At 39.2% G+C, this 13,965-nt stretch overlaps 1 long non-coding RNA gene across 2 annotated transcripts in view; it reads right to left on the minus strand.

Moving 5' to 3' along the window:
* Positions 1-13,965, minus strand: part of LOC134554421 (uncharacterized) — a 35,848-nt gene that overhangs the window by 4,997 nt on the left and 16,886 nt on the right. Inside the window, exon 2 of one of the 2 annotated variants that reach the window (XR_010081232.1) lies at positions 3,279-7,216. This is a non-coding gene — a long non-coding RNA (uncharacterized LOC134554421). The remainder of the gene's footprint in view (positions 1-3,278; positions 7,217-13,965) is intronic. The other variant, XR_010081235.1, reaches the window with a different exon arrangement.

Raw genomic sequence — 13,965 nt, forward strand, 5'->3', positions numbered from 1 at the left:
CATAATAGCAATGTCCTAGAAGAGGAGTTGATATGAGTGGGGCAATGCACTTATTCTCAAGAACAGTATGTTACAGTAGGTGTGAGAATGTAGGTGTAAGGTACCAGTTAATTATAAAGGTGGCAGAGTGGCTCACTTTTGACAGATGGTGAATCTTTGGGGAACCTTTAAGGAGTATGGTTTCTCTAGCCACCTACTTCAAAAGATATAATTGCTCATTACAAAGATTTGGAGACACAAGGCACAATGAGTTGCAGCTGCAGAAGTGGCAGCTAAGAATAATTTTGTTCTTCACTTTATTGTGTCTGTATTTGCTAATCTGTAGTGAAATAACTGCTTTTTAGAGCCCTCACACTGTGAAAAGAATATCCCACACCATGGTAGTCTTTGTCAACAGGTTTTATCATGCCCAAAATGAACTTTACCTTACACACACCTATCAAGATCAGTAGCAAACATTTATATAGAGTGGAAGCATTGTATTGATAATTTTTTTTACCATTGCAGCTTATCCATCAGCTCACATATTAAACAGGCCTAGAGGGATATGCAGATTTTTGAATGAACACTGTTGATATAAGTTTGGGAAAAGTACTGCAAAGAAGAACTAAAAATAATTTATTTTTCTTACATTTTCCCCTCAAAACAGAAATCTGCCATACTAGAGAAAAGACCAAAAGACTGGTTTAATGAAATAAGGAAAAAATTTAGCTTGAGTGACAAAGTTGCCAAACCATATCGCTGTGGGAAGCTCAGTGTAGTTTAGTCATAAAATGCAATATATATCAACAATAAGGGGAAAATAAGTAACTTTACATTTCATGAATAAATAGCAGTAGACTCTAAGTCCCTGTATTTAAAAGCAGGCACTAATAATTCAGTTTCACCATGTGCTGCAGAACTATTAAGATATATAGAGAGCAAATTTGATTGAAATACATTTCAATCCCTGGTTTTTAATAAAAAAGCCACAGTTGTAATACATTAATTTATGTTCTAATTCCAATATATACTGTATGATTTATTTGGTACATAATAGTTTTTCAAGTATACTCAAAATTTTGTGACTATTTATGAATATTGATTTCTCTGGGCTTAGCATCATACACTAAATGTGTTTGAGAGTAGTGACAGATGCTGAATACTTGCTAGAGTCTCTGGAGGAGGAAATATATGTCTAAGAACTTATGACACTGTTTAGTGGACTCCAAGTGTGCTATACCTGTGAGCTGTAAGGTATATATTTGATCATTTCAAGAGGATGAGATAGGAATAAATTAGATGAAAATACACAGTGCCTGTAGTTGTAACTTCCTCCTATTAGACTGAATTGACACGCTGATCTTTTGAAAGCTAGGGTAGCATTTGACTATGAGCAGCAGAAGATACCTGGATTCCATAAGATAAATGCTACGGGCTTTTTTTTTAATATATAAAAATAAATAGAGAATTAAAACTTCTGAAGTTTCCTCTTCTACTTAACAAAATTGTCTCAATAAGGAAGGAAAAAACATCCTTTCATGGGATTATTCTTCTGCTGGTAAATTCTAACATGAGCTTCTCCTAGCTTCTTCAGAAAAAGGATATCCAAATTGAGAACATAAATGTTACTGACATACTGTAATTTATGTAGTAACATAAAACAGAAATTCTAGCAGCAAACTGAGCATATTTTGAATTAGAATCAACTGCTAGTTGTATACTATTTCCTACTCATGTGCCAAAAGAAGTTGTAAATTCACTATAAAATCCTTGAAATGTAAAAAATAAGATTAGAAATTGAGAATTCATACATTTTTCCCCTAGCAGCACCTACATACTCCTCTCTGCAAGAGACAATTACACCACAAACTGGCTGCTGCTGTGATTTCCTCAATAACTCACATTACCATGATTCAGTGAACAAAAAATGCTGCAAAATAAAAACTCAGTACTGTGAAACACTGGCTAGGGTGTTAAATACAGAACCTAATGATGATTTTAATGATGTTGTGTTTATAGGCTATATAGGCAGTAGCAGGTCACCAAAAAATCAAATGGACAGAACACAACATGTTATCGCAAGTTCAGTAAGAGTGTACTTAAGTACAGCTGGTGTGGCTGTACTTCAAATTCAGGCAAACACAGGCTGTGAGACCTTAACTAGCTGTTGTTGTAAGACAAAGTAAGTTGAATTGTCCTGTATTTCTGTGGGGCAAGAGCATGCCAATGTACTGCTACAGAGACTAAGCCATTCAATCTGTTAAGTGGTAATAAACTGCTCAGGACTCCATGTCCACCCCATGACTTGGACAAAGCGTACATCTCTGGGTGGTACAACACAGGTCATTTCACTCATGGTTAGTCTCCAGCTTTTTTTCTAATGAGAAGACTCTCATGACAAGTTTCTCATTAGAGAGGTTGACATTTATTAGAGTTTGTTTTCTCCATATTCAAGACTTCACAGAAAAATAGTAATGGGGAGGGCACAGTATTTATGTTTATGTTTCTGTGTAAGTATTTTGTTCCCTACACTAGAAACACTGAATCTCATTACCAAACTGGAACATACTTTGGGGAAAATAATGCCCTTTAGAAATCTGTCAGAAAACCTAATGAATACAAACAAATAAAAAATGCTTTTTAAACCAAGTGTAGTGCTAACTGAACATCTTCACTGAACATCTAGTATACCTTTTCTAATCAAAATGTGGCCTCATATACCTGAGGGAAGATAGGACATTTTAGCCTTACTAACAGGATACAAGATTAAATCACAAAATGTTGAACTGCATCTTCTGCTTGTGAACCAATAACCAGAAAGCGTGGACATAGAAAGACTGAAAAATAATATTTTCAGCTTCTAAAATATTCTTCTGTGGACACAAAGAGCCATGAGGTGACTTGGGCTTCTGATGCTTTTCCTATGAAAAAAAAATTCTCTGAATTTCCTGTGCTCAATAAATCAGGAAAGTAGGTAAGAACAAGTGAAAAGTTTTGCATTTAGGCCAAGCAGAATTAGTTACGTAATAGTTTCCCACCGTAACTTCCGGAGTACATTGAAAACCCGTCCTAGAAACCTCTACTCCTTCAGCAGAAGAAAATGAAATCATGCCAGTGAAGAAGGTGAGCCTGGGACTTCCCAGTTGAAGGTCTCATGACAGAAAAAAATATACACATTAACCATAGTACCACATTCTCCCAATAGCTCGCCCCAGCCCAGACCAAGATCTGCAGTGCTTGATGTTTTATCATTAAGCAACCCTTATTAGAAATTATGTTCTCATGTTCTGTCTTACCTTCCCGCTCTTGGCCTTGCAGCTTATTTCCCCTTGTTGGTAGACTGTAAGACAAAAACCACTGAAGAAAGACCAAAAAAAAACCAACACAGGTCAGTCAGGACATGGATGGGGATAGCTTGTGGAAAAAGAGAGCCATAGGCTCATGTTTCCTGTATGTATCAGGTACTTTCCCCTCAGTATATATCGACTTCTGTTAAGTGTTGAGATTCAAATCTTGAATTTATGCTTAAGGCAAATCCCATGAAATTTTAATATCCCACATGAGTAAAGTCTGTCATTTCTGAAATTAAATGTTACTAAGAACCTAATTAAGTCAGCTTATCTGGACCAGGAATGAGTAGAATGGAAGCAAAAGCCTTTTCATTGTATCACCTAAGAGGAAGATGTATGATAGCTCTCAGCTGTTCCATGTTTGCATAGTGACATGGCAATTAGTAATGACACCTACAATAATAGCAACTTCTCCTTTCTGTGCATTTGGCTGACTTGGTCTTACCCTAATATTGAAAAATGTTGCTATAACTGTAATATAAGGCTACTGCTATTTTTTTTTGCTCCTCATCTCACTTCCAAATATCATTCCTAAGTCTGCATATGTTCCTTTTTGTCTTTAAAAGCAGTGAGTGCGTGAAGTCATACTGAAGAATTCATGGGAAATACCTGTCTTTCACGCTTTGTTTTTATCCCAAAGTTGGACAAAAGCTAAAAAAAAAAAAATCTCAATTTTGGTGATTAAAATACAATTAATTTTAAGTAAATTTAAGGTTAAACTATATTTTTCTATAGTGGTACCTTGCTTATGGGATTCTAGGTAGAGTATGCGTAAACACAGCTTGTGCTATAAAACATTCTTGTACAGCATGCTACATCTACCCTGGGGCACACAGCCTTGTGAAATTTCCATGACGAAGCAGATTATTTGATCAGAAAGAGATCGAGACACATGATGGGAAATTCTATCTTCAAAGAATAGCCTGGATATTAATGGAGCATTGAGACATATTTATCATGAAGGATTGTGTCATAAGCAAGACATGTTGCTTCAGAACAAATAGTGGTAAAAAAAGCATTTTGTTGTAGTTTAACAAAATAAAAAGTTCAATCTTTGATTCAAATCAGCCAAAGTAGAATACTTTTTTCTGAATTTCAGGGGTTACAATTTTCCTACCAGAATCTTCAATACTGAAGATACTCTATTTCTTACTGGTGAAAAAAGAGAAATTTATATCATGAAGTAACACAAACTTACAGAACACAAGAATGCAACCAGTGATGGATATTTTCTTCTATATAGTCCTCTAAAAATAAAAGTAGAGCTCTCTGGAAGACCATGGCCAAATCATCTTATAACAACCACCCTATTGTATGACTTCATTTTTGGTGAATCTTGGAATGGATAGGAAATACTGGGAGAAGTGTCTAGTAATTTCCTTTAGTGGTCTGAGGGCTTTTTATAACTAAATTTGGAAAGCAAAACAAATTTTTTGCAAAGCATTCCTTTATTATATGCAGCCATAAATATTCTGGAAGTATGTAGCAGACTTAATGAAAATTGAAAACAATCTTCTTATTCGGCATGAATGCATCCCAATACACAGTTCCTGCATAGCTTGAATTGCAGAGACTGACCACTCTTGTGTAGAGGGAGGATTATCACCTTTTATCAAGCACAAAGGAAGCCTCTAGCAGAGCCAGAAATGGATCCCAGCTCTCCTACCTCTCTGTTCAGTTTTTTAACCCAAAAATAAACAAACATGGCTCACAGATATTTAAGTCATTGCTGAAAAATGTCAAAGGCAGGCTTCTTTCCCTGCAGGTTCAACCAAAGCCACTGAGATGATCAGTTTAAGGAGCTGCTTTCCTTTGCATTACAGAGGAGAGAGGGAAGGGCTGAGCTGCAACATGGCTGAGTTAGCCATAAGATAAAGTGGGAGGTGGTTTCATTGCATTATTACCTCCTGGATCCAATGCTGCAACTCTCATTAGCACAGTGAAAAGATATGGAAAGACTGCAACAATCACAAGTCTTTTACACTCAAGTCTCTCAAGACCTAATTTTGATGTATAGAATATGAATTTACAAAGTTACTCTATTTTTTTTTTTTTGTTAAACTACAAGCAAAAGAGTTGTTTTAAGACTGTCAGTGTCAGCCTAGCTGTGACTCTGAAAGCTCATTATTGGTTCACTGAAGGTTAGACTCTACCAGTAAGCCAGCATGTTTTCTCCCAACCAATCTGTTCAGTTCCCTTTATGGCCAGTAAAAGAGTTTACCCACATTAGGATGACACAAAGGGGTTTTTTCCTCTGTTGATGGAAGAAGCAGCCTAGCCTTGGACTAAACACAGAGCTCTGAGATTATATTCCCTGACAAGTGGTACATTCACCCAGACAGAAATGAAAACAGTAGAATATTGGTGAAGGTTTGGTTAAAGAAAGATTAAATTTTGCAAAACTGGGGATGTGTTCTCTATCCAGTGAAGAAAAAAGGAGGCAAACCACTATCACCACTGTGACACTGAGTATCTATATAAGTATCTGGTACTTAAAAAGTCACCTGGGAAACAAGAAAGCTGTGCGCTTTTTTAACATTTCAATAGTGTAGTGGGTCGAATGCTAGCAAAATTAATTTTCTGCCATGAGATAAGGATTAGGAGAAGGGCAAAAGTAGACTCAAAACTTTAAAGGGTATAAAGAAAGCTTTATTAACAGAACTAAAAAGAGAATAATAAGAATCCGAATAAACCTTCAGAATGCTTCTCCTCCCCCCACCTCCTCATTTCTTTCCCACTGGCAATGTAAAGAGACAAAACCTGTGACTTGTGACTTTCAGTCCGTTTACCATCTCTAAAATAGTCCTTCTTCAGTTCACTTAGGTAGAGGACTGTCTCTTGCCATGCCATGGAAACCTCTCCACAAGAAACAGTTCTCTCATGGCTTCAAGGACACAGTGAATCAGCCAAGCGGGAGATGGAAATCTACTCACCGTGTGAAAATCTCTCCCCTCGACATACAGCTTTCTCCAAAACTGGTTTTGAGGGCTCAGTCTTTGGCTAATGGGTACAATTTTAAGAATGAGCTGTTCAAAAGCAAAGGTTCTCTTTATCCATCTCTAAGATCATCTTCATCTCTGGGAACAGAGGTCTTCCTCTTCTGCCCTGGGGGGCAAAGATCTTCAGCAGTCTTATCTCTCGCTGTTCAAGCTTCTCATTGGATCACAGCTACTTCAACATCTGCTTGCTTCAGCACTGATGCCTTTGCTCATGTCTACAGTTTAAATGCCCCACCACCCCCATGATTTTCATGAATTACAGGTATATTCTAGTCTATCATAGTCCATCACCATGGCCTTACAAAAGAATTTCAGCTCTTAAGTTTGAAGCATCTCCTCTTTCTCCTTCCTCTGGACTTCGGCTCTTCCTTCTTCACTGACTTTGGTGACTCTATGTTCTCTTCATGTGGCTTCACTTTTTCCTTTCCTCTGACTCAGGAGAGGATTGATATCTATAAGTTTCATTTGTGCACTTGAAGGAGTTAGTATCTTGCCCAAGCCTGCCGATGGCCACATGATCCCTGCTGGGCTGGGGCCACTCTGGTTGCACGGCTGTTTCCCAGCCCCTGCTGAGTTCAGTTCCATCCATGGGGCTGCTTTCTGCGGGGTCTGCAGGACTGCCTCTGTTTTCTCTGTTCTCCCACATGATCTCCTGCAGTGCCAGCAGGATGGCTCGCCAGGTCACGGCCGGAACGAGGCCCGGCTTGGCTCTACCCAAAGCTGAGGAGAGCCAGCCTGGCCCACCAACTGTGGTTGGAACTTGGGGCCAGCAGAACCTCAGCTGAGCCATGCTTCACCAGCGGCTGGCCTGGCTGGGCCGTGCAGCAGAGCAGGTCCAGGCACTGCAGGAGGGCAGCTGGCCCATGCAGGCTCCCAGTTACCTGTCTGCCAAAAGCCAGAACCAAGAGAGTTTTAAACAGGGTTTGTTCATTTTAAAATGTGATTTCATAGAGGCATTTTCAGCTTTCTTAAGTGGTTTAACAGGGTATCAATATTCCAAACTAGCCAACTGATTGGTTCTGTTGGGTCAGAGGAAGCTGTTAGCAGTCCTCACAGAAAATCACTTAGGTAGTTGATGGATTTCTCCTTAACTAAAAACCAAGCTATGTTAAACCATGACGAATAGGAAATACAAACAGGTATAAAGATTCTACCTGAACCTCTGTAAGCAAGAAATGAACATTGAGAATAAAAACTAAGATGGAATTAGTGACTAAGAGCAAAGCACAAATGCTCATCACCAGTGCAATCCATTGGGCTGGGTCTGATGACATCTCAAAACACAAATCTGGAAACTGAAGAAAAATTTTCCTGCACATTTTTATTGTTAAACAGCAGTGTTTTTAGAGCCCATTAGTCAATAGAGAACTCTGTTGCTGATGATATTGTGGGAAGATATTTTTTGGGGATGAATCTTTGGGTTGGTACTCTGGAAACACATGCCCCAAATGGACAAATCTCCTCTTTCTGTTGCACATCAGTTTCCTGTGTGCGACACAAATATAATAATACTGTCGTACCAATAGTATCCTTTTAAATTGTAAGATTTCTGTCTTTGTACTCTAATCAGTGGAATAATGTGCTCTTTTTCTTTTCTTTTTAATATCACTGTAACAGAAATTTTGAAGCCCTCTGAAACAGCAAGTGCTAGGGCATCTTGGTTTTTATCAGTTCTCATGTCTTTCAGAAATTAAATATTTCCTAAATGTTCACATGCCTTTTTAACCAAATTTGAGTTTAGTGTGATGACACTGACTTAGCTGTCCAGCTGCTAGCCCTCAGACCATGCAAACTGTTCCATCAAACCACAAAAGCAATATTCCTTCAATGCAATTTTTAATCACATCAAGATTTCTGGGATGGTGAGAGGAGTAGGAAGAAGAGAGAAGCCAGTTGTGTTAAAGACATTCGGAGATAAAAATGGATTAAGCCCTGCAAAAGCAGCTTTTAAATGCCTTGTTCTCAGGGGACATGGTGTTGAAAGGGAAGACTTATAAAATGCTGTATTATTCAGTGAATTTGGGAAAATTCTTGTCTGACCAGAGGTGTGTTGGTTCAAGGCACAATTCAGCTGCCATAGAAGAAATGTCTTCACTTTGCTAAAATGCTTGATCTGCACCACCTGAGGAAATCCTATCCATGAGGTGAACTGCATCTAAGAAAAATGATTTTATGACTTTTCTGGTATGAAACACAAAAAAGCAGTGGGCAAGTCTGCCACAGTCATGCACAACAGCTCAGATGGAACACCAGAGGCAAAATACGTTGCAAAGACATTACAACTGTTTGAAATGGGAAAAAAAATTGCTCTCCTGCTACAGAATCACAAAATAATAAGGTTGGAAGAGACCTTCAACACCACCTGCTGCAACCATCAGTGTAGAACCACCATAATGACCCCTAAAAAATACTTCCCGAGATGGTGACTACATCACCTCCATGGGCAGCTTATTTCAATGCCTAATCACTCTTTCAGTGATTTTTTTGTTCCTAATATCTAATAAGAATCTCCCCTAGTGCCACTTAAGGCCATTTTCTCTCATCCCTTCACTTGAGCCATGGCAGAGGAGACTGACCCCTACCTCACTACAACTTTCTTTCAGGTAATTGTAGGGAGAAATGAAGTCCCCTCCAAGCTTTCTCTTCTCCAGGATAAACAACTCCAGTTCCCTCAGCTGCTTCTCATAGGACATATTTTCTAGACCCTTCACCATCTTTGTTGAATGTCTTGGAGTTTTTAATGATGATAGTCTATTCCATGATCCTCTGCTTCATGCCCAAAAATGATTGCTGTATCTTTTAGGCTCAGGATTGGACGTGTGCTGGACCAGGGAAGGGGACAGCGTTGGGCTCTTTGGTGGTCATTTTTGAAGCCTCCCTGCCCAGGCATTCTGTGGTGCTGTGTGGTTAGGTTTTGTTTGGCTAGCTCGGTTTTCTTGGCCCAGGCAGAAAGTTTTTCCCTTTCGTGTCTTGGAGGATCTGCAGTAGAAATGTTCCAGTTGCCTTGAGGTCAGCTTAACAGCTGCTGGTCTGAGAACACAGAGGCAGGATCTGCTGGAGTGGGCCACCCCATTACAACCCCAAGCCTTGGCGAGACAAGACAGGGAAACAAAAGCTTTGTAAAAGGCTCAAGCCCAGCTGCTTCACCCACTCCGACTGCTGTGGAGAGGAGGTTGATGCCAGAGAACCATCACATTTTTGCCTACTACTGGACTCTCCACTTTCCTCAGAGTGAAAGCTGGCACCATCTCACACCACATGTCGAGAAGGGGTATTTTTCCTATATTTGCCCCACTTCCCAGGCATTTTGGGGTCTTTGTTCCTCTGTGTGTGTGAGGGGGTGTGAGTTCTGATAGTTTGGTGTTTACTAGTAATTTACCTTTCTTCCTTGCCTTGTGGGCATTCTATTCTTAATAAACTCTTGGTCTGGGTTTTTTTTTTCACTTTCTGCTATTAGTATTCATTTTGTTTTGGTGGAAGGGGATTGTTGAAACCCTTTAGAGGAGACTACTCATTACAGTGTCCTCTCTTAACTATGTCTCAAAACTGAGAAGTTGCCCTTCTTTGAATATGCTCCAGCATCTCAGTGTCCTCTGTATTTGAGTATATTTTTTATGACTGGGCTGTTTTGGCATGACTAAGTATGCTTTTACAACATAGAATGAATAGGAAAAAATATGCTTTTTTCAGATCCCATAGCTAGGACAAAAGTTCTTCTACGATCAACTCTATGAACTATAGGGTTAATACTCTGTATAATTTATTAATTAATTGTTGCTTTTAGGTAACACTTAAAAAAGAAAATAGGAGGAAAACAGCAGATCTTCATACTACTACTGTGGAATCACTTATGTGACACAGTTATATTCTGCATTCTGATTAAGCTACACCTCTTATGGCAGTTCTATCAGGGAAAAAGAGCACAGTATCTGTTGACTAATGGCTGCTCCAGTAAACAAAAAGAAATATGCATCTACGCAGGTGCTCTGAGGCATAAAATAGTCATTTTTTCTGGTCTGTATTATTCTTTCTTTTCAGTTGGCATGTATTATCCATGCTTGCAAACTTACTGTTCTCTCTCTGTCTTAATCAGAAGCGAAAGGAGATGACAAAAATCTTTTAAGGCTTTAGCTTTAGGATCTGACTTTTGGTAGCTAAATGAAGCTGAGGTCCCTTTTCCCTGCCCATCAACAGCTGAATTGTTAAGCACACTGATCTCACAGCTGCCGTAGGATGATTTAATTTATTTTGTCTCTCCAACAGGCCTGTCACCATGAGATCTTCCTAGCTTGCTGAGTGTTCATACTAAGTAGAAGGTTTGTACCTTCTCACGCTCTTTTCATGTAAACACCAGCTATGTTCTATAAACATAGCCATTGTTTTCACATTCCATGCTAGGACAAACAAGACTGTGTGACAATCCCCTTGACCAATGTGGTGAGAGGTGGGAATGCCCACTCCCCAATCCATGGGCACCTTGCAAGAAGTATAAAATAGGAAGTAATAAACAAGACAGAGATTTTCTGCCCTGCTGCCCTGATCAACCCGAACTCCGGCTCCGAGTGTGTCTTTCTGGCTAGGCTCACAGCGACAGGCCTGCCATTTGCTTTGACAGAAACAAAGGACACTCAGCTGATATTCAAAGAACCGCTGGAACATCCATGTGAAAATTCACAAGGATGACTGACTCCAGGAAATGAAGCTTTTCTGAAAGCATAGTAGGTAGTGAACGTTGTAATAACACTTCAAGCTTTCTCATATGCTGGTAAATATAAATTTTGAGGGGTTCTACCCACGTGAAGCCTTTGGTAAATTTTCTGTCCAGAGACCATAATATCAATTTGCTCTGCTCTTTTCAAAGTAGAAGTCATAAAGCTGGTTGACACAAGCAGTGGAGTTCACTCTAAATAACAAGATTGGAAGCTGATGGTATCTTCATGCTGCATTTTAATTACATGAGCTCACTCTAATTGAGAACACTACAGATACATAACAATAGCAAAAGATGTTTCACAGAATCACAGAATGGGTGGGGTTGGAATATACCACAGTGGATCACCTGGTCCAACCACTCTGCTCAAGAAGACTCATCCTAGAGAGCCTGGCACAGGTTTGCACTGAGATGGTTGTTGAGTATGTCCTGTGAGGGAGAGTCCGTACGCTCTCTGAGCAATCTGTTCTAGTGCTTGGTCACCTACATAGAAAAGAAGTTCTCCATTGTATTCAAACAGCATGAGACTGTGTTGAAGAGGGAAAGAGTTGCATTTTAAGCCTTCCAGATACATTAGGGAAGGTGCATAAATTCCGTGCAGAGTTTTTCAAAAGTAGAAAACCAAAACAACATTGGAAACAGTATCAACAGCAATAATTTTGCAGTACATTCAGTTTGAGTCTCTTTCCATTGCTCAAAAATCTATCTGTCCAGTCAAAAGAGACTCTATGAAGCTATGGAAAAAAAGCTCTTTAAATCTGTATTTAAGCTCTTTTAAATGGAATTAAAACCAGAAATTAGGAGAAAAAATATTTTTAACATCATATCTTGCAGATCAGGAAAAAAAAGAACTTTCTACTATACTTTGCCATTACAAAGAAAATGATAACTCTAAGCTGCATGGCTTGTTTCAGTTATTAATATACTGAAATAATAGGAGGTTGGTGCACATCTGCCTCTGCTCTACCAGAGATCCAAGGTCTGAAAAACTGGAATACAAGCACTTGCTTTCTTTGCTTGGCTTTTCACCCCCATTGTTTATGGTTTTTTGAAGATACCAAGAAGGTCAAAGAAAGGCTTTTGCCAAGAAGTGGTCTATTTAAGTTGGCAGTTTGACTTTATAATTGTTTGCTTAGCCTCTAGGCAAAGGGAAAGCAGAAATCAGAAGCAGTCTAGCTTTTAACATTGGCAATTATAGAAAAATACAAGATTGGAAAGAGAGGGTGGAGGAGTGAGTGCAATGATAACTGACACGGGGAAAAGAATTGGAAAAAAAAAGCACAAGATGCATTGGTTGCTTCGTTTTCCATTAAATATACTACTGTCCCCTTAAGTTTGTATGCCTTTTTTGGCACAGGGGAAGGATTACACTTTACTAAGGAAGTAATGCAAACTTATCTTCATTTGGTTACCATGGATATGGCACTACAGGAGACAAAGTCTACAATTTGCATTGCAAACAACCAGGAGGTGTGAAGGACATACAATTGTGGCAAAAGAGTGTCCCAGGATCTTCCTTGGGATTGATCACCAGTAAAACCATCACCAACTTTGGGTCTGTGTTTACTATGAAGAGAAAGAAGGTAAGGGATGTTGTATTTGAGATGGAAAAGGAAGAGGCAGAATTACTCACATCTGCAGAACAATTGGTATTTCTTGTACTACCCTGTGTGAAATACCTAACAGATAGGTATGACAACAATTCAGATTTCTGTCCTTTTCCCTGTGGGATACTAGAGCCAAATGAATGTGCTGGTAACCTGGACTGAGTAATTTCCATAAGCACTGGAATGGGTTAAGAAGAAGCCAGATTTTAGGATTGTTAGGCTTTTTTGCAGGTTTTTTTTATCTAGCTGAATGTACTCTTCATTCTTCAGAAGTACTGTATAATACCTTAACTTTGTTACAAAAAGTCCAGTTAAATTTAAGGAGACCTAGTTTGAACCAGCTCAGTACAGTTAATAGGGAGGAGAGAAATTGTCTTGTTTCCCAGAAAGAAATCATGGATTATTGTTTGGCTGTTAGTTGGCTAGATTTGTTAGTATTTTTTATTATTACTGCTTTAAGCTCTTCCAGAGATATAGTCATATATAATTTTTATTTCAACTGACATGGAATACAAATGATGTGGCCCTGCTTCTCTGGAGAGACTTGGCCAAAATGCCATTGGTTTGGCAAAAAGAGAACTGGATACCAAATGGTTCATCTACATAGATAGAGCAAGGGTTTTACTTCTAAAGGATCTTGGGCGAAATAGTAGATCAGATGTTGAGCAAAAATGTTTTCCTCCCTTAGCACTGCAGTAGGCACTTCTCTGATAGGGCTAGGGCAGCTAAATCATTTCAAGATACTCGTCTTGTCTCTTCACTTGGGAGAGTAGCCCACAATAGGTGACAGGGCACCAGCACCATCTAAGTAGGTTTCCCTTGACAAGAAGGGTGCAATCAGACCTCTCTGTTCTCACACCATCATTCTCCATGGGTATAGGGGACAAATTAGGACCACCAACCCTTCAGTTGCTCTCATAAGGGTTCATCAAATAATAGATTTGCACCAATATATTCCAATTTACATCAGTGAATTTGTTTCCTGTTACTGTCAGCAAGAGAGAGAAGTATCAGCCCCAAACGTCTTTGCCTTTTCTCTTTTTTCCAAACCAAGCAGCTGGCACTATGCCTAAACTTGAATGCATTTTCTTTCACTGTTGTCATGGGGAACTCAAGCCCACTGCCATTGTGTCCCTGAGCAAATACTGGAAGCAAAGCAGAGGGAGCTTGACAAATGGGTTAAGTTACCACTTTGCTCCTCTGTCCCACTTCAGCATGCTCCTTGAACCCTTAGCAGTCATATGTACCCTTGAGGCAAGTTTTAGAAGTGGACAGCAACATCACCAGACCAAGATCTTCAGATACCCTGAGGATTA

Source organism: Prinia subflava, chromosome 1 (assembly GCF_021018805.1).
Source record: "Prinia subflava isolate CZ2003 ecotype Zambia chromosome 1, Cam_Psub_1.2, whole genome shotgun sequence".
NCBI lineage: Eukaryota > Metazoa > Chordata > Aves > Passeriformes > Cisticolidae > Prinia > Prinia subflava.